Source organism: Hordeum vulgare, chromosome 6H (genome assembly GCF_904849725.1).
Source record: "Hordeum vulgare subsp. vulgare chromosome 6H, MorexV3_pseudomolecules_assembly, whole genome shotgun sequence".
NCBI lineage: Eukaryota > Viridiplantae > Streptophyta > Magnoliopsida > Poales > Poaceae > Hordeum > Hordeum vulgare.
This window is the reverse complement of record NC_058523.1, coordinates 44,693,927-44,715,197: the sequence shown is the minus strand read 5'-3', so window position 1 is coordinate 44,715,197 and position 21,271 is coordinate 44,693,927.

Here is a 21,271-nt window from a genome sequence, read left to right as displayed (position 1 = left end):
TTGTTGCGAAAGTTTTTATTAGTAATCTAAACAAAGTGCTAAACGCATACTCCTAGGGGAAGGGTTGGTAGGTGTTCACCATCGCGCGATCCTGACCTCAACACAATGGATGACAATCAATAGATCAATTATGCTCCGACTTTCTAACATAGCGGTTCACCATACGTGCATCCTACGGGAATCACTAACTTCAACACAAGCATTTCTAGATTCACAACACCCTACTAACATAACTCTTAATATTACCAAATCCACGTCTCAAAACTAATTGAGAGGAATCAAGACTTCTCTTTCTACGCAATGCACATGAAGATGGAGGTTTTTGTATCCTCTTAGGGTACCTATCACCTTTGTAACTAAATTCATAGCATAAGTCAACTACCAAGTCACGCACCTCCGTGCTCTAAAAGATCTAAGTGAAGCACAAAGAGCAAAATTATCTAGCTCAAAAGATATAAGTGAAGCACGATGAGCATTCTAGCAAAATCACGATGAGTGCATGTCTCTCTCTAAAGGTGTGCAGCAAGGATGATTGTGACACAACAAAAAGAAAAGACTCCTATGATACAAGACGCTCCAAGCAAAACACATATCATGTGGTGAATAAAAATGTAGCTCCAAGTAATGTTACCGATGGATTGAAGACGAAAGAGGGGATGCCTTCCCGGGGCATCCCCAAGCTTAGTCTTTTTGGTGTCCTTGAATTTGGCTTGGGATGACTTGGGCATCCCCAAGCTTGAGCTCTTTCCACTCCTTATCTCTTTGTCCATGAGAACATCACCCAAAACTTGAAAACTTCACAACACAAAACTTAAACAGAAACTCATGATATCATTAGTACAAGAAAACAAACTACCACCCCTTTAGGTACTGTAGAAATCTTGAATTCTATTTATATTGGTGTTGGGCTACTGTATTCTCACTTTTCCTTGGCTAGTACCCCCCCGATACTATCCATAGTTTCATCAAAACAAGCAACCAACTCAACAAAAACATAATCTGTCAAAAACAGACTAGTCTGTAGCAATCTATATACTTCGTATACTTCTGGCACGTCAAAAATTCTGAAACATTACGACTGCCTGGGCAAAAGGCATATCAACCAGCTCTTTCTGAATAAAAATGAAAAATCATCTCGAGAGCGAAAAGTTTCTGTCTTTTTCCACCAGGATCAAACAACCATCACCTAGACTAGTCATAAAGGTTTTGCTTGGCTCAAACACAAAAATAAACACAAAAAACACAATCACAACAAAATTATGATAGTGTGGACGCAACAAAACAGAAAGAAAAAGATAAATTCATTTGGTTGCCTCCCAACAAGCGCTATTGTTTAACGCCCTTAGCTAGGAATAAAAGCGATAGAATCACGTATCGTCGTCTTTGGTGCTCAAACCATAAGTAGCCCTCATCATGGATTCATAAGGCAATCTTATTTTCTTTCTGGGAAAGTGCTCCATGCCCTTCTTTAGAGGAAATTGAAATCTAATATTCCCTTCCTTCATATCGATGATAGCACCAATAGTCCTTAGGAAAGGTCTACTAAGAATAATAGGGCATGTAGGATTGCAATCAATGTCAAGCACAATGAAATCCACGAGTACATAGTTCCTATTTGCAATAATAAGAACATCATTGATCCTTCCCATGGGTTTCTTGACAGTAGAATCCGCAAGATGCAAAATAAGAGAACACTCCTCAATCTCATTAAAACCCAGAACATCACATAAAGACTTTGGAATTGCGGAAACACTAGCACCCAAATCACACAAAGCATTGCATTTATAGTTTTTGATTTTGATTTTTATAGTAGGTTTCCACTCATCATGAAGCTTTCTAGGGATAGAGACTTCCAATTCAAGTTTCTCTTCAAGAGATTTTATCATAGCTTCGACGATATGATCGGTAAAGGCCTTGTTTTGGCTATAAGCATGTGGAGAGTTTAACATGGATTGCATCAAGGAAATGCATTCAATCAAGGAGAAACTATCATAATTGAATTCCTTGAAATCCAAAGTAGTAATTTCATTACTACTGAAAGTTTTAATGTCTTCTACTCCACTTTCAATGTTTTTAGCATTAAGATAAATGGACTCTGAATCATTGGGGCGTTTTTCAACCAAAGTGGATTCATATCCAGCCCCATCATCATTAGGTGTGACACAAGCAAACAAAGATTCAATGGCAGTCACACCAAGCAGTTTAAGATCTTCGTGATTCTTATCACGAGAACACGCCTTTTTAAGCCATTCATGTCTAGCACGAATTTGGGTGGTTCTTTCTTTGCTATCACTCATGGAAACACGCATAGCTTTCAAAGTTTCATCCATATTGATCTTGGTAGGAGCACATCTAACTTTCAAAGCATCAATATCACTAGACATTCTATCAACGCTCTTAGCCAAATCGTCAATTTTGAGTAGTTTTTCCTCTATGGACGCATTGAAAATCTTTTGCGAGTTGATAAACTCTTTGATATTACTCTCTAGATCAGAGGGTAATCTATTATAATTTCCATGAGTATTGTTGTAGGAGTTGCCAAATTTATTAGAGGAGTTACTAGGAAAAGGCCTAGGAACATAGTTTCCTCTAAAAGCATTCTTGTTGCCAAAATTATTCCTACCAAAAAAATCAACGTCCAAGCTAGCGTTGCTACTCTCAATCAAAGAAGACAAGGGCATATCATTAGGATCTAAAGGAACACTTATACTAGCAACCAAATTCATTAACTCATCCATCTTAGCACTCAACGAGTTAATTTCTTATATAGCGTGTACCTTCTTACTAGTAGGTGACCTTTCAGTGTGCCACTCAGAGTAGTTCGTCATGATATTGTCTAGTAGTTTTGTGGCTTCTCCTAACGTGATTTCCATGAACGTTCCACCTGAGGCGGAGTCCAAGATATTTCTAGAAGCGAAATTCAAGCCAGCGTAAAAGATTTGTATAATCATCCAAAGACTCAAGCCATGAGCGGGACAATTTCTAATCATCAATTTTATTCTCTCCCAAGATTGTGCAACATGTTCGTGATCAAGTTGCTTAAAATTCATGATATCATTACGGAGAGAGATAATCTTAGCCGGCGGAAAATACTTGGATATATAAGCATCTTTGCACTTATCCCAAGAAATGATACTATTTTTGGGCAAAGACGAAAACCAAGTTTTTGCTCGATCTCGCAACGAGAAAGGAAAAAGCTTCAATTTAATCACATCATTATCCACATCTTTCTTCTTTTGCATATTGCAAAACTCAATGAAGGTATTAAGATGGGATGCGGCATCTTCACTAGGAAGGCTGGAGAATTGCTCTTTCATAACAAGATTCAGCAAAGCGACATTGATTTGGTATGACTCCGCACTAGTGGCGGGAGCAATCGGAGTACTAGTAAAATCATTATTATTAGTATTCGAGAAGTCACAAAGTTTGGTGTTTTCAGTCATGGTGACTTCGGCAGGCAAGCAAGCACACAAGCGAACAAAGAGCAAGCGAGAGAAAAGGGCGAACGAAAAAGGCAAATATTTTTGTAAATTTTTGTTTTTCAGAAGTGGGGGAGAGGAAAACGAGAGGAAAAAAGTAAATGCAAGAGATGAGTTTGCGACACTTACTTGGATGAGTTCTTGACTTGATCCTCCCTGGCAACGGTGCCAGAAATTCTTCTACTGCGGCAACAGACAATAGTGCCACAGATTGACACGTTGACGGAGGCTGGGCTTGCATTGGTTTTTCCTTTGAAGAGGAAAGCGTGGTGCAGCACAGGCACAGTAAGTATTTCCCTCAGTTTGAGAACCAAGGTATCAATCTAGTAGGAGAATCTCGTCAAGTCCAGAGTACCTGCGCAAACACAAACAAGCTTGCACACAACGCTATAAAGGGGTTGTCAATCCCTTCAAGATTGATTGCAAAGTGAGATCTGAAGGCGGAAAGTGCAACGAAGTAAAAGAGTAAGGCTGAAAATATAGAGTGGAGTAGACCCGGGGGCCATAGTGTTCACTAGAGGCTTCTCTCAAAATAGAAAATATTACGGTGGGTGAACAAATTTCTGTTGAGCAATTGATAGAACCGCGCAAAGTCATGACGATATCTAAGGTAATGATCATACATATAGGCATCAAGTCCGAGACAAGTAGACCGATACTTTCTGCATCTACTACTATTACTCCACACATCGACCGCTATCCAGCATGCATCTAGTGTATTGAGTTCATGACGAACAGAGTAACGCCTTAAGCAAGATGACATGATGTAGAGGGATAATCTCAAACCAATGATGAAAACCCCATCTTTTTACACTTGATGGCAACAACATGATGCGTGCCTCGCTACCCCTTCTGTCACTGGGTGAGGTCACCGCACGGTATGAACCCAAAACCAAGCACTTCTCCCATTACAAGAATCATAGATCTAGTTGGCCAAACAAAACCCATAACTCGAAGAGAATTACAAGGATATGAAATCATGCATATAAGAGATCAGAAGAAACTCAAATAAGATTCATAGATAATCTGATCATAAATCCACAATGCATCGTATCTTGACAAACAGACCGCAAAAAAAGATTACATCGGATAGATCTCCATGAAGATCATGGAGAACTTTGTATTGAAGATCCAAGAGAGAGAAGAAGCCATCTAGCTACTAGCTATGGGCCCGTAGGTCTATGGTGAACTACTCACACATCATCGGGGAGGTCATGGTGTTGATGAAGAAGCCCTCCGTATCCGAATCCCCCCTCCGGCAGGGCACCAGAACGTGCCCCAGATGGGATCTTGCAGAGACAGAAGCTTGCGGCAGCGGAAAAGTACTTTCGTGGATCTCTCTCATAGTTTTGGATTTTTTCTGAATTTATAGGTGGAAGAGGGCAGACGAGCCACATGGGCCCCACAAGCCTGCTAGGCGCGCCCCCCCTGGCTGCACCTAGGGGGCTTGTGGGGTCCCCTGCTAGCCCCTGCCTTGGTTCTCAAGTCTCGTGCGTATCTTCTGTTCCGGAAAAAATCTTTTCAGAAGTTTTATTCTGTTTGGACACCGTTTAAAATCCTCCACTGAAAAGGGTTAAAACACGGAAAAAACAGGAACTGGCACTTGGCACTGAGTTAATAATTTAGTGTCAAAAAAAGATATAAAAGGCATACAAAATATCCAAAGTTTGACAAGATAATAGCATGGAACCATAAAAAATTATAGATACGTTGGAGACGTATCCGTCAGCAGCAGATTTCCCTTACACGAGGACTGTAAGGTTTATCGAACCAAGAGGGCTCGGAGGATCAACAAGTAGGTGTTCTCTGGTCTAGCGCTAGCAGAAGACGTGGACCTGCACACACAAAAAATAACTTTTCTCCCAACGAGTTCAGATAGGTTGTCAATCTCTCCGGCCTTGTAATTTGCAAAGGATCAAAACACAAGCGGGAATAGAGATAGTGATTGCAATGGAAAAGTAAATAAAAGTAGTAAATGATGGAGGTGTAAACAATGATGGAAATATGGACCAGAGTCTCATGATGTTCACTAGTGATGTCTCTCTCCCAAAAGACGATAAACAACTATGCTGTGTAAAAAAATTACAACTGGGCAAATGACAGAATTGTAAACGCACCGCAATGCTAATCATGCTACTAGAAAGTTAGAGGCTCAAAAGTAATGGGCAGTACACCAAGACAAGTAGACCGTTTATCAATCAACATCTACTCTCTAATCATCCACCTTGAGATATCTATCTAGAACATCTCGCTGGTATTAAGTTGCGAGCCCCACCAAAAGTGTAAACTCAAAGCAACAGACAACTGCATTAACGAACTTTGCGTAAGGTAAACAATCCTTGCAACTGTGGTCACAAGCACCGTTGTTTTCTCCCTGATGGCAAGAGCACATCCCCTAGACTCATGTTTCTGTCACTCAAGCTAGACATCAGGGGGCATGAACCCACAATCATGCATCACGTTCCCTCTTGGAGTTACAATCTTCTACTCGGCCAAAGCAATAAAAAGCAACGGAGAACATGCATGAATTACTCAAGAACATAATATAAAAGGAGAACCAAATATATAACTGATCCGAATCTGAACATAATCTCATAATCCATCGGATCCCAGCAAACTCAGCATAGCAACAGCAGGTAAATTACATAGATGCCTTGATCATGTAGGGCAGCTCACAAGGACTAAGCATTGAAGCACAAGATTGGAGAGAAGACATCACATCGCTAATGGTCATCGACTCATGGTCCAAGGAGGAATACTCACGACACATTCGGGAAGCGTTCATGGTGGTGGAGAAGCACCCGGAGGCCAATCCTCCCTCTGGTAGGGTGCCGGGAAGAGGTCTTCTCGCGCTCCCGATCTCGGAAGTGCTACGGGGGGGGGGGGTGCAGAAATTCGCGATTCTGGATATATCTTTAGGGTTTTCCGTCCTAGGGGTAAATATAGGCCAAAGGAGGGCTCCAGGGGGTGGACCAGCCGCCCAGGCGACCTGGTGGCACGGCCAGGAGGGGCCCGCGCCAGGTAGCCGCCTGGGTGAGGCCTGGCTCCCCTCTGGCCCACCTTGGTGGTTCGTGAATCTTCCGTCATGCTGATTTTATATATTTTTCTCGGGATTTTTGGGGCTCTGAAAATTGGGGTAAAGTCCGTGCAATTAGAAGACATCAGCAGACAGAAACTGGCACTCGGTGCACTGAGTTAGTAGGTTAGTCCAAATATGTGTAAAAAGGTATAAAAGTGTAGCAAAACATATACCACCAAAAGAGCATGGAACAAACATAAATTATAGATACGTTTGAGACGTATCAATATGCCTCTGGATTGTCTTGCCTCAACTTCTCCATATTCTGCTCAAATACAGTAGGTGTGGTGGATTTTGCAAAAATCCAGAGTTGTTGCGTGATAGTTTCTCCCTTGTGGACTGCATGGAGGTTTTGGTACAAGTGTCTAACACAAAACCTATGCTCAGAGTCATGAAAATTCTCCTGCACTTGATGATGCCCTTCTGCTTATCACTCATAATAGTGAATGTGCTGGTGTTCATAATTTCAGATCATGCTTTAATGTAGACAAGAACCAAGCCCATGATGCATGGTACTCTATTTCCACCACTGCCATTGCAATTGGATATATAGAATCATTCCCATCTACACCTACTAAAGTAAGTAGTTGCCCACCATATTTTGTCTTTATAAAAGTACCATCAAGACATATAATGGGCTTGCAACCCTTTAACCACCCTATCTTGCATGTTGCAAGACTGAAGTAGCATGTGCTAAACAATCCATTTTCTAGGTTTAGATAGAAAGAAGATCCCGGGTTGCTTGTTCTCAATTCGTGTGCATACTTCCAAAGAAGTGTATATTGCTTCACCTCATTCCCATGCACCACAACAAATGTTGCTTTCCTAGCTCTCCCAAGTTTATGCCTGCTTACTTCCATGTGTTATTTCTTCCTCACTTTCCTTACAAATGTAGACAAATACATCTTGTCATTGTCCCTGAACATCTCCACATATTTTTTTGGCTAGAAAAGGGGTTGTAAGTTCTTTCACATCCCATACTTTCTCACAATTATGCTCTCCAACAAATGTTTTCTACAAGAAAAGATTGAGCCATGTTATTTTCCACAGCTACAAGTTTCCAAGGGCAACCCTCTATACATACTGCGTCAAACCTCTGTTTGTTATTTTTTTCTTGATCTCCACTGTGTTCTTAACTACATAATGTGCTACTACCTTTCTCAACAACTCCACTGAATCAAAAACCACACCTAGTTTGAATTAAGGATTTTCCATGTCAACTAGTGGGGTAAATGTTTTGAACCTGTATATGGGTTTCTTTTTCTTTTTCTTCTTCTTGTACTCCTCATCATCAGAGCCACTCTTGTGCATCTTCTCACAATTATCTTTTTCTGGTAGCTACAGTTCCTCATAAGTGACATCATATGCGCCTGGAACTTGTCTGTACTTAGCTCCTACTTTCTTCCCCTTCTCAACCAATCCATCCTGCACAACATCATCTACATTTTTATCATACAAATCATCATCTCCATCCACTGCATAATCATTGTCATACCATGTTGGATCAGCCTCTGAATCACATTCCCATTCCTCTTCTGCATCTGATGACTTGTCTGAACTTTCTGCATCCTGGACATTACATGCATCTGGTATTTTCATAGAATTTTTAGCACTCTGTGCACTAGCTTTGTTGCTCTCTGATTTCAAATGTCTCATTTTCTCCTTGCTTATAGGTCTAAGTATTACTGGAGGCAATTCAGGCCCAACCCTATAAGCAGTGTCATCTTCCTCCTCCAATTTTTTCATCTTTGTTTTTTCACATGTTTCACAAACAAAATAAGAACCTTTGAATTAACAAAAGCTTCTGCCATCTTCAAATAATCCACCTCAAAATCAATTGGCACCATTTCTGCAACTATTTTACAAGGTGGGCACCAGAAAGCAATATCCAACTCACTAGGTGGGTATTTCTACTGACACAACATATAGTCAATCATATCATTGCGGAAAGTGTTCCTATCAAGGTTATCAAACAATGATACTTTTTCATCCAAATATGCCAAATTAATTCCTTTTCCCATGAATAACTCACCATGATGCATCTCTATACTAAACTTTACTGAATCCGAACCTACATTGCAAAAATCATGATAAATTAACCCTAGCTATTAGGGCAGGGGATGGGGAGGAGATAGAGAACTAACTGTAGATTGGTCAGCCCCCTCTTCTGTCCCCTCTTCTCTCCTCAACTTAGACAACATCTCTGTCGCCTCCCCCGGTACACTTGCCGCCGACAAGCTCGATGCACCCGCACCGCTACCGCCACTCGCCTCCCCCATAGAAAAAGCAGAGAAAAGATGATCAACTAAGGGATGGACGTCCCCAAGTGATTAGCACAGGGACCACGGACTTCTGTGCAAAGAAACAACCCCACCGTGCACCTCGCGTGACCGCGAATAGATAAAACCGGGCGGCAGACCGGTCCAGGTGACGATTGTGATCTAGATGCACCCGCAACGCAATCTCTGTGATGGGTTTTTCCGGTTTGCAAGTAGTGTGACTTAAGTGCACCCGCAAAACAAGTTCTCAGACTGCCAGCGCCTTTTACTCAGACTCACATCTTCTTCAAAGTCCCAGTTTGGAAATGAAGCCTCGAGCACGTCTTCAGTGGACCTAGGTTTTGATTCAGCTTGTCTTGATATGTATGCTGGGTTTGATTTTCACCGTGTACTGCCTATTGGATTATTGAATTACTAATCGATTATGGGAATTACGTGCATACATCACAATATGCATCGCCATGTTGGCGGCGATATTATTTTATTCCATTTTCACTTTCCCCTGCTCCATAGTGAGATTAGTCGTGTTTCCAGAGAACCATTTTCATGCTTCGTACTTTGCACACTTTTGTTTGACCATGGTGTATCCTCAACTTGTTCTTAGCTTAGGTTTCTTTTGCAATGTTGAAGTATATATTCAGATATATAGCAACTGATATTGTAGTATCTAAGTTTAAATCTGTTCAGTGTATTGTTATATAAATTGATAACTACGTTGATTTCATCTCTTTGTACACTATCTTTTATGCATGCTCACACAACTCCCAATTTGGTTTTATGAAATTTGTTAGCGTGTCACAAATTTTTGCACCCATCTTTGGTGCAAACATGCTATTTTGCATTTTTCAAATTTCTATGCTTCCAATAAGTATCATATATGTTGTTGTACTAACAAATTTTTCTTCAAAGCACCATGCTTTCTAGGTCTCACATGTGTTTTTCTTATGTAATGATACAATGCGACACCACAACTGTGCTCCTTGATTTAGTATTTTTCTTCGAGAGCATATATGGACTTTCGAATTCGAATTAGCCCACTTCGTATTTTTCTCATTTTATGCAAAGGATGCATGTCGTGATGAATGTGAATATCCTCTAGATGGATGGATGGAGTAGTAATGTATATATTCACTCTGGAGGTCATGATACGAAGTGCTTGCATATTTATTTTAGGTTGAAGATCCTCTCCTCGCACTCTCTCCATGGTTGTATGCATTTATGTAAGTTTATGATTCTATTATTTATGTTTTTCATGCTCCTTCCATTATATACTCTCGTGCTTCCTAACAAAATTAAGCCAGACAGGTTTTCCAAGCCATCTGCTAGTTGATGTAATTCTATGCTACCATGCGACTTCATAATTTCTTCTAAAATGTCAGTTTTTTTTCATTTGACCATACATATGTTTTCCATATTTTTTCATCAAACATACCTGTGCTTCTACGCTACCAACCAAACCTGTTATTGCCTTCATACATAATCTTGTTTATGCTTCAAGCCGATTGCTAGTAATTTGGTTGCTCTTATGGTGAACTTATGTTGGAAATATGCCCTAGAGGCAATAATAAATTGGTTATTATTATATTTCCTTGTTCATGATAATCGTTTATTATCCATGCTAGAATTGTACCGACTGAAAACTCAAATACATGTGTGGATACATAGACAACACACTGTACCTAGTGAGCCTCTAGTTGACTAGCTCGTTGATCAAAGATGGTCAAGGTTTCCTGGTCATAGACAAGTGTTGTCACTTGATAACAGGGTCACATCGTTAGGAGAATGATGTGATGGACAAGACCCAAACTACGAACATAGCATATGATCGTGTCAGTTTATTGCTACTGTCTTCTGCATGTCAATGTATTTGTTCCTATGACCATGAGATCATGCAACTCCCGGACACCGAAGGAATACCTTGTGTGTATCAAACATCGCAACGTAACTGGGTGACTATAAAGGTGCTCTGCAGGTATCTCCGAAGGTGTCTGTTGGGTTGGCGTGAATCAAGACTGGGATTTGTCATTCCGTATGATGGAGATGTATCTCGGGGCCCACTCGGTAATACAACATCACAATAAGCCTTGGAAGCAATGTGACTAAGGAGTTAGTCAGGGGATCTTGTGTTACGTAATGAGTAAAGAGACTTGCCGATAACAATATTGAACTATGTATGGAGATACCGATGATCGAATCTCGGGCAAGTAACATACCGATGGACAAAGGGAACAACATACGAGATTAACTGAATCCTTGACATAGAGGTTCAACCGATAAAGATCTTCGTAGAATATGTAGGAGGCAATATGTGCATCTAGGTCCCGCTATTGGTTATTGACCAGAGAGTGTCTCAGGTCATGTCTACATAGTTCTCGAACCGGCAGGGTCTGCACACCTAAGGTTCGGTGACGTTTCGGTATTATTGAATTATGTGTGTTTGGTAACCAGAAGTTGTTCGGAGTCCCGGATGAGATCCCAGACGTCACGAGGTGCTTCGGAATGGTCCGGAGGTAAAAATTGTACATAGGGAAGTTGCATTTGGCTTTCGGAAAGTTTACGGGCATTACCGGTAAAGTACCGGGAGTGACGAATAGGTTCCGTAGTTTTACCGGGAGGTGCCACCCGCCCGGGAGAGAACCTAATAGGGTGCACCCGTTCTTAGTGGGCTGGTGCGACCAGCCCAAGATTGCCTATTTTGTCCAAGGAGCAAAGAGGGAAAAATCCCAAAAGGGACAAGAGGAATATTCCAAGTGGGAGGAGTTCTACTTGGAGTAGGATTGGAGTAGGAGTCCTCCACCTCCAATTTCGGCCAAACCTTGAGGGTTTGAGGCTGCTCCTCCCCTCCCTCCCTCATATATATACTAGAGAAATTAGAGGCAGCCCTAACCCTAATTAGCCACGTGCTGCCTTCTCTCTCTAGACCGATTTCTCCTCTAGATTAGTTCCGCAGCGCTTGGCAAAGCGCTACTGGATTGTCCACCACCACCACCACGCCGTCGTGTTGGAGAACTCATCTACCTCTCCGCCCCTCTTGCTAGATCAAGAAGGAGGGGATCGTCTTCGAGTTGTACGTGTGCTGAACGCGGAGGAGCCGTCCGTTCGACACTAGATCGGGATGGATCGTGATTGGATCGCCGGACGGTTCGTGATAAGATCGCAGGACGGGCCGTGATTTGGATCGCAAAGATGTTCCACTACATCAACCACGTTATATACGCTTCCGCTTAGCGATCTACAAGTGTATGTAGATTCACTCTCACCTCTCGTAGATGATCATCACCATGGATAGGTATTTCCACTACACTAAAATAGACATTAAGTAACACAATCATGTAACACATTAAAAATGATCATCACCATGGATAGGTATTTAACCAAGCATGAGCAAATGAGGTGACCTTGTGCATTAGACTTCGATGTCGGGTCCATTTTCTTTTCTTTTTTGGGCACCTATACTGGGCTGACATTAAAAAGCCTCATATTGTTCATGCAAAATATAGTATCATGATCATTCAATGCTAATATTCATAATATAGCTTCATTCCAAAGTAGTTTTAAAGACTTCAATATACCTAACAAGCGGAATGTTGCGTATGATACTATTCGGAGTATTGATCCAAGAACTAAGGCTGGTGGTATTGATTTAGGTGCTGAATTTTCCCTTATGTGCATTGATCAACCTGTTCTTGATAATGAGGAGTTGATAAGGGAAGTTTCTGATTGCAAGACAATTGATGATACTTTCTCTTCAGGATACTTGATTGCCAGGCCTTTAGTTGTTTGTAAGTTAAAATCTTCTCTTCTACATTTTGAAAATATATTCGTGCATATTTAGTCACATATATATATCTAAGGTGCATTTTTTACAGATTCAAGAGAAGGACAATTGAGTTGCAGCCGAATTCTTGGATCAAGAAGCAAATAAAATTTGAAGATTTAAGCTACCAATTATAGTCACAGTTTTACCTTGATAGACTGAAAATGTAATGGCATCCAGAATATCTTTTTCTTTGTTCCAATTGATGCACCTACTATGTTGTACTATTCTCCATATTTGTGTTTTCTATCCTCAAAAATATATGAATGGTATATTTGTTGTAATGCATATGTATCATACACACTTGTATATTTGTAATAAGTATCTTCATAATTTGAATTTATGTATGCCTTGTGCTTCAAGTTTTATATTATTTTGATGCTCCAAATAATAATAATATGATTAACTATTAGCATAATTACATTTAATTTCTTAAATAAAATTATATTTCATAGATTGGGTATCAAATTTTATGGTTAATAATAAAAATATACTAATTATGTTACCCTATTGATATATTAGTGTTACCAACGGTGTTACTATATTTACAAAATTTGTTACTAGAGAATTTGATTAACTACAAATTATAGTGTTACGATATTTGGATATTATGTTACTAGTTGTGTTTTGATGCTAAAAATATATGTTATAATTTGTGTTACTGTAGTTACAAAAACATGTTACCATCAATGTTCTATGTCTATGAACACATGCTACTATGATGTTACTGTAATTACAAAAATGTGTTACGAGTGTGTTTGGTAACACACAATACACATGTTACTAGCACCAGTAGAAAAGGGCCTTTAGCCCCGGTTCGGTTGGGCCATTAGTCCCGGTTCGCGAACCGGGGCTAATCAAACGGGACTAATGCTAGACCCGGTTCGGCCCCGAACCGGGGCTTATGGCCTTCCACGTGGCAGGGCTGGGAGCGAGGGGGCGGGGAGGGGTATTAGTCCCGGTTCGTATTACGAACCGGGGCTATTTCTTCGCTCTTTTTTTTCAGCAATTTTTGAGTTTAGGGTTTTGCACTTAATTGGATGGGGCTATTTTGCTGCCCCCTATTTTCCCATTTGTTTGTTTTGGACATTTATTAATTTTTGATTTGCACTAAATTAAATTGTACATACACAGCAATAAAGGAACAACTATATTGCACACCGTCACGAATATATTACACCATCTCATCCGTCGTGCTTTGTCGAACGTACTTACAAAATATAGACACGATTTACATGCACATATATGCATCTTTTTTACGCTATATCATTTCATATCTTTTCCATCGAATGGCAATAGTATCCTCCCTTGGGATTTAGGACCTCTGCATCAAAGAATCCGGCAATTTCCTATTGAATTGCTTGTACACGTTCCTGTGGTAGAAGACCCTTCCACAACCGTTCAATCTAATTTAAAGAATGGGTCAATATATATATCAATGAAACCAAACACAATTCACGGTAATAAAATAAAGGTGTGACTATTGTTTATCGTACTTTGATTGTTTTGATGTCCCGGGTTTTGCCCTTGTCATGGGTCGTGTAGCGAATGAACTCGCAAACATAGTATCCACATAAATTGTTCCCGTGTTCCTGCCTCAAGCACTTTACGAGAACAGAGTTCAATCACCTCGAGCCCTGGCGGTGAACCGTTTCCAAGCCTGCCAAGAAAAGGAAATGAATAAAGGAGTTCTATATTAATTCCTTTCCTATCAGGAAATGAACGAGAAGTTGCCGATATAGTGCCATAATGATTGAAATTACCTCTGGAGGCATTCCTACATGTTCGTCCATTCAGCGAGGGGTGTGCGTTTCGGGTCCATGACTATTACTTGTCCATCGTCAGGTACAATGATTACCAAAAAAGTGGAACCTGCGTGCGCATAATGAGTCAATTATACGTACACTTATAATAACATCGAGTAAGCGAAAATAGAATGTGTGTATAGTAATGCTACCTCTTGAGCTTGCGTTGGTTTTTCCCTTGAAGAGGAAAGGGTGATGCAACACAGCAGCAGTAAGTATTTCCCTCAGTTTGAGAACCAAGGTATCACTCCAGTAGGAGTATCAAGGCATGTCTCCAAAGTACCTGTGCAAAAACAAACAAACTTGCACCCAACGCTATAAAGGGGTTGTCAATCCCTTCACGATTAAATGCAAGGTGAGATCTGAAGGCGGAAAGTGCAACAAAGTGAAAGTGTAGAGCTGAAAATATGAAGTGAAGTAGACCCGGGGGCCATAGTGTTCACTAGAGTCTTCTCTCATGATAGAAAATATTACGGTGGATGAACGAATTACTGCTGAGCAATTGATATAATCGTGGAAAGTCATGATGATATCTAAGGCAATGATCATATATATAGGCATCACGTCCGAGACAAGTAGACCGATATAGTCTGCATCTACTACTATTACTCCACACATCGACCGCTATCCAGCATGCGTCTGTGTATTCAGTTCATAACAAACATAGTAACGCCTTAAGCAAGATGACATGATGTAGAGGGATAAATTCATGCAATAGATATAAACCCCATCTTTTTACCCTTGATGGCAACAACATGATGCGTGCCTCGCTCCCCTCATGTCACTGGGTGAGGACACCGCACGGAATGAACCCAAAACCAAGCACTTCTCCCATTGCAAGAATTATAGATCAAGTTGGCCAAACGAAACCCACAACTCGAACAGAATTACAAGGATACGAAATCATGCATATAAGAGATCAGAGGAGACTCAAATAATATTCATAGATAATCTGATCATAAATCCACAATTCATCGGATCTCGACAAACACACCGCAAAAGAAGATTACATTGGATAGATCTCCATGAAGATCATGGAGAACTTTGTATTGAAGATCCAAGAGAGAGAAGAAGCCATCTAGCTACTAGCTATGGACCCGAAGGTCTGTGGTGAACTACTCATGCATCATCGGAGAGGCAATGGTGTTGATGAAGAAGCCCTCCGTGTCCGAATCCCCCTCCAACAGGGCACCCGAACGTGCCCTAGATGGGATCTTGCGGAGACAGAAGCTTGCGGCGGCGGGAAAGTATTTTCGTGGCTCTCTCTCGTGGTTTCATATTTTTAGGGAATTTATAGGCGGAAGAAGTAGGGCAAAGGAGCCACGAGGGGCCCACAAGCCTGGTAGGCGTGACCCCCCAGGCCGCGGCTAGGGGGCTTGTGTCCTCCTCCGGGATCCTTTGCCTTGGTTCTCAAGTTCCCTGTGTATCTTTTGTTACGAAAAAATCATTCCGAAGATTTTATTCCGTTTGCACTCCGTTTAATATTCTTCTCTGAAAAGGGTGAAAAACACGGAAAAAACAGGAACTGGCACTTGGCACTGAGTTAATAGGTTAGTCCCAAAAAAGATATAAAATGCATATAAAACATCCAAAGTTGACAAGATAATAGCATGGAACCATCAAAAATTATAGATACGTTGGAGACGTATCAAGTAACACTCACTTGAAGTTGTAAGGAAATAGTATTTCCCTTTTGGTATTGCAAAAGCTTAACCGTTGTACCAAATTATTCTCTGTCTTGCGAGGATTCATTTCGACACTTTGGTGATGATTGTAGTATGGGTCAATGAACCCAATGTCATAGGTTTGTCCTCTTTTGCATTCAAGAATCTTCATTCTGCAAATTAATATAGTGATGGGTAAGATTATATATGCAAGAACGAGCTGAGTAAGACTTAATGACATAAATTAATAATACTTACAAACAATAGGCAGTGATGATAGATTTGTCGAGGGCGTTTTATTTGTATAACTGAAATAATTCGTCGAATTCAATCATAATCACGCCTCGTCCAGTCCCGAAATGCTTGTCTTCATATGCAACGTAGATCCAGTTTTTCTGTTTATCACATGCTTGGATGTACGAGTCATGCAATCTTCGAATTTTTGTTGGTAGCTCGTTGGCTAACTCATGTTTGACCAGAGGATGCTCGTACCACTACGTGTATTCTACGTTAGTGAATACCTCCAAATGGTTTAAGTACTCATCAATAGAAATGCCTTGAGCCTTGGCCGGTTCTCCGTATTGTGCAAGAAATTCCGGATCGGTGTCACCTGTTTCATCATTCCTCTGCTGGACGGCAGATCCGCTCGAGCACACATTTGTATCGGAATACACTTTGAGCGAGGGGCACGATTGGTTTTTCTGTTGTTCGAGTTGGGCAACTGATTTCCCGCTGGACGTACTACTCTTCAACCGCTGCTTTTTGTTTGAGCGGAGTTGATAATAGAGTGTTCATAGTCTGCTGGCAACGGTGGTGGGGGATCTGTAAGGTTTTTCCAGCATTTTCACGCACGCGGCGTGATCTCCTGGGGTGGACGGGTACTCTGGCTCTTTCGTTTTATTCTTGTTAGGCACATGAGCCTTCCACTGTTCATGATGGGCGACTGCCCTCTTAATATTGTCCTCTCCAGTATAGTCCCAAGGTCTCTTCACCATATTCTTATGAGGTACTTTTGGGAGGGGCGACAACTTACGTTTTGGTGATCGGATCCCCTTTCTGCCGCCACTACTAGCGGGGGTATGTTTCCGCTTTTTGCTCTGATCCTGAGTGGATGGAGACGGCTAACGGGGTGGTGGAGACGGTTGACGGGGCGGTGGAGACGGCTGACGGGGCGGTGGAGACGGCTGATGCGGCGGTGGAGACGGATGTGTTGGAGAATGGTGAGGCGACAAAGACGACGGCTGCGCTGGAGATTGGTGAGGCGGCAAAGATGACGGTTGAACTAGAGACTGGTGAGGTGGAGGCGAAGAAGGATTGCTATTATGAGGAGTCAGTGGCCTTGGCGTCCAATTTGGAAGGAAGATGTCCTCCTTTGGCCATACAACGGTTTGTTTCTTGACTTCTTCAAGCTGAGTAAAATCCCTATCTTCACCTACAGGGCGGTCGAGCTTCAACTCCTCATAATCTTTCATCACTTCATTCACCGCGACGACAGCGTACCCTTGTGGAACCGGAGAGCAATGCCAAGTTGGATTACGTCCACTTGGTATGGCCATGCCGACCGCCACCATCAACCTTAAGTTAGCAAGTTTCACCTTTAGCTGATAAGGTGTGCTCTCTGTGATATCATCCACTTGGTAGCGACGAGGAGGATCCGTCGTCAGTGCATCATCACCCTCATCCTGGAGCTGCATGGAAGCGACACTGCTTTTCTGATTCGATGTAGCTTCTATCATGAGCCGCTGAGATTGGCCGCTACCTTGTTGTCTGTCGATTTGATCCTGCTGCAGCCTCTTTACTGCTTCTTCTAGATTATGCAGCCGGTCTGCCTCAGCCGTTTTATCACGTGCCTCCTTTTCCTTTCTCCTATGATGGCTTCTATCAGGAAATTTCTTCCTTTTCTCGGAGAACGCAAGAATCCACGGCGGGGAGCCTGGTAAGCCTCGTGCTCGCCCTTTGTGTTCCTTATTCCCAAGGGCGCGTGTGAGCTCGTCGTTCTCTCTATCGGGTAAGAACCGTCCCTCTTCAACATCCTGTACTGCACGTCTAATCTCCTCAGTAGGTAGGGGATTATCTTTGTGTCTTTTGCTATATATTGCCTTCCCTTCTGCGTCCAACAAGACCCCATGCCCGCAAAACCAGTTTATTGCCCGTTCGAGCCATTTTACGGGCTGTGGAGTGATATTTTTGTCCAGAAATGATGCCTCAAGTGCTTCCCACTTAGCCATCTTAGTGTCGTAGCCACCAGGGCCCATAATATGGTGGTACTTCTTCTTACCTTCATTCATCCTATTTGTTGCAGACTTTTTCATGGCGTCCTCCGATTTCTTGTACGCCACAAATTCGGCCCAGTAGTCTTTAATCTTCTCATAGCCATGATCGAAATCTAGAGTCTTATCTTTCAAGATAAAATCCCGATGCAATCTTCTTTTCCAGCCCCCGAATAGATCGGCCATCTTCTTAAGAGTCCACTCCTTGACTTTTTTCTCTAGGGCCTCTTTTCGCCTATTCATTTCCTCCTCATTTGGCTCCTCCTCATCTGGATCCATCTCTGGTGCCGGCAGAGTGAAATGAAGCATGAGCTTTCTCCAAAGGTTTTCTTTGGCTCCTGTGCCAACATATGAGACTCCTTCCTCCCTTGACTTAATCCATTCTCGAGTGGTGATAGGGATGTGGTCCCTAACAACAACTTCGCATGCCTTCACAAACTTACGCTTTACATCTGTGGGAGCATTTGGTTGCCCAACATTTGAGACTGTTTCGGTCCTGTATCTCTCACTGTCATCCAGTTTCTTGGTTGGGCGTCCTTTCGTCCGTACTGAAGATTTTCTCGATCTGGAGGACTAAAAGAAAGAGCGTATGTATATAGACAACAGAGGAATAATTTTTATATATGCACCTCGTCGGAGCGGTCGGCTTCTCCCTCATTGGCTTCTTCCTCATTGGAGCCGCCGATTCCTCCCTTGCCGAGGCGTGGGCGTCTACCTCACCGGAGCTTCTACCTTGTGAGTTGAGAGACTCATCTCCCTCACCGGACTCGTTCAGAAACTGATTGGTGACATCGACATCGCGAACTAAAATATCATCCCCGCGGATGACACCATGCATCACGTCTTCCTGATATTCGTCTCTACCGTGTATTGGATCCATAGTATCTACAAATTAATTAAACATAAAAAACTAAATTAACTAACAACTAAAACTATATGCATCGAATAATGCACTTAATTGATGCATCATCAAATAATCCACTTAATATTATCGAATATATAATCTGGAATACATAAATAATTATACATCTCTCAACTACAGTAATACATAGAATAATATATAACTGATCAGTCAACAAAGAGCCGTCGTACTATTGAGGCACGGGCGGTGGACACCCAAAGAGCAGGGACCATCACCGGATCATAGCTCGGGTGAGATCCCTGAAGAACCTCCCAGGTCCTGTCGAACGTGGCATCCAACGCCTCCATGTAGCAAGGGACGTGCTCGTCCTCCTCCCTGACACAACGACGTACATCCTCCTCGGGGGGCGGCAACCTCTGCACCCTCAGTGGCCCCCGCGACCACCACCAAAGAAGCTCCGGCTCGACGACGGGAGCCTCGTTCCTCACCAAGCTGCGCGCCTCGGAAAGTTACTCCTCACAGTGCCAGCCCGACGGAGCACATTCCCTCACACGCTGGCGCCTATCAAGCAGGTGGCCGCCACTAAGTCGACGACGAGGATGCTGGTCGGGCATCGTATGTCCTACTATTTAAATTTCTACTGTTTAATAAACTACAAACGGAGCAAAACGCGTGAACCTATACTGTAAAACATGTCTAACGGATTCTCTTAACCTTTAGTTGCAAATACATAACACTATGAATACTTAATTAACTAAACAAGTAAAACAAATAAAACATAAAACAACTAAATTAACTAAACAACTAAAACAACTAAATTAACAATATGAATACTTAATTAACTATAAACAACTATAACAACTAAATTAACTAAACAACTAAAACAACAAAATTAACAATATGAATACTTAATTAACTAAACAACTAAAACATAAAACAACAATTTTCTTAACACAATTTCCATAACACAATGTGTGTGTGTGTCCGTGTACGTGTGTGTGTGTGTGTGTATCTGTGGACGTCTGTGTGTGTGTGTGTTTGTGGCACCGGCGGGGCTCCAACGTCGGAGATGGACGGGGCGGCGGGGCTCTGATAACCACAAGTATAAGGGATCACAACAGTTTTCGAGGGTAGAGTATTCAACCCAAATTTATTGATTCGACTCAAGGGGAAGCCAAAGAATATTCTCAAGTATTAGCAGTTGAGTTGTCAATTCAACCACACCTGAATGATTTAGTATCTGCAGCAAAGTATCAGTAGCAAGGTAGTATGATAGCAGCAGTAGCAACAGTAAACAGTAGGAGCAAAGTAACAACAGTAATGGCAAAGTAACGTACACTACAAGAAAAATGCTCAATTATGACCAAAAACAATGACGGTGGTTTAATTGGTCATTGATCCATGACCAAAATTCTAAAATTAGTCATGGCAAGTCTAAGAGGGTCCAAAGCCCATAATGTTATGACCTTTTGTGTCCATTAGGTCATGATACTATTTGCATAAATTGGTCATTAAGGCCCTGTTTGGTAACAAAGTAGTAAAAAAACTAAAGTATTAAAAACTACAGTAATTTTATCTATAGGTAGAAAATACCATGGTTTTAATATAACAACATTTTATACAGTATTGACAATGCAGAGAACCTGTTTGGTTACCCCACATATTGTTGTAAAATTTACCAGCTAGCCGTTGATGGTGCATGCATTTGTAGCTAGCTAGCTAGCCGTTGCTAGCGGTCAATGCGTATATGGAGCTACGTAGCTGGCTAGATCTTGCCCGTAGCGTGCATAGAACAGAACCATCCACAAGCAGACTCCACTTTGCATGTTAAGCAGAAGGACACCCACAACATGGTATCAGCGAGCTAGCATAGACGGAGTGATTTCGCCTTCTTCGGCATCACCGTCGGGACACGTCGAAGCTGCACGTGGAGGTGTCGAAATACCTCTCTGTCATCGATCGAGTACACATGATGAAGACAACGACGTCCCACCCCTTCTTTTCACCTTCTCTGTT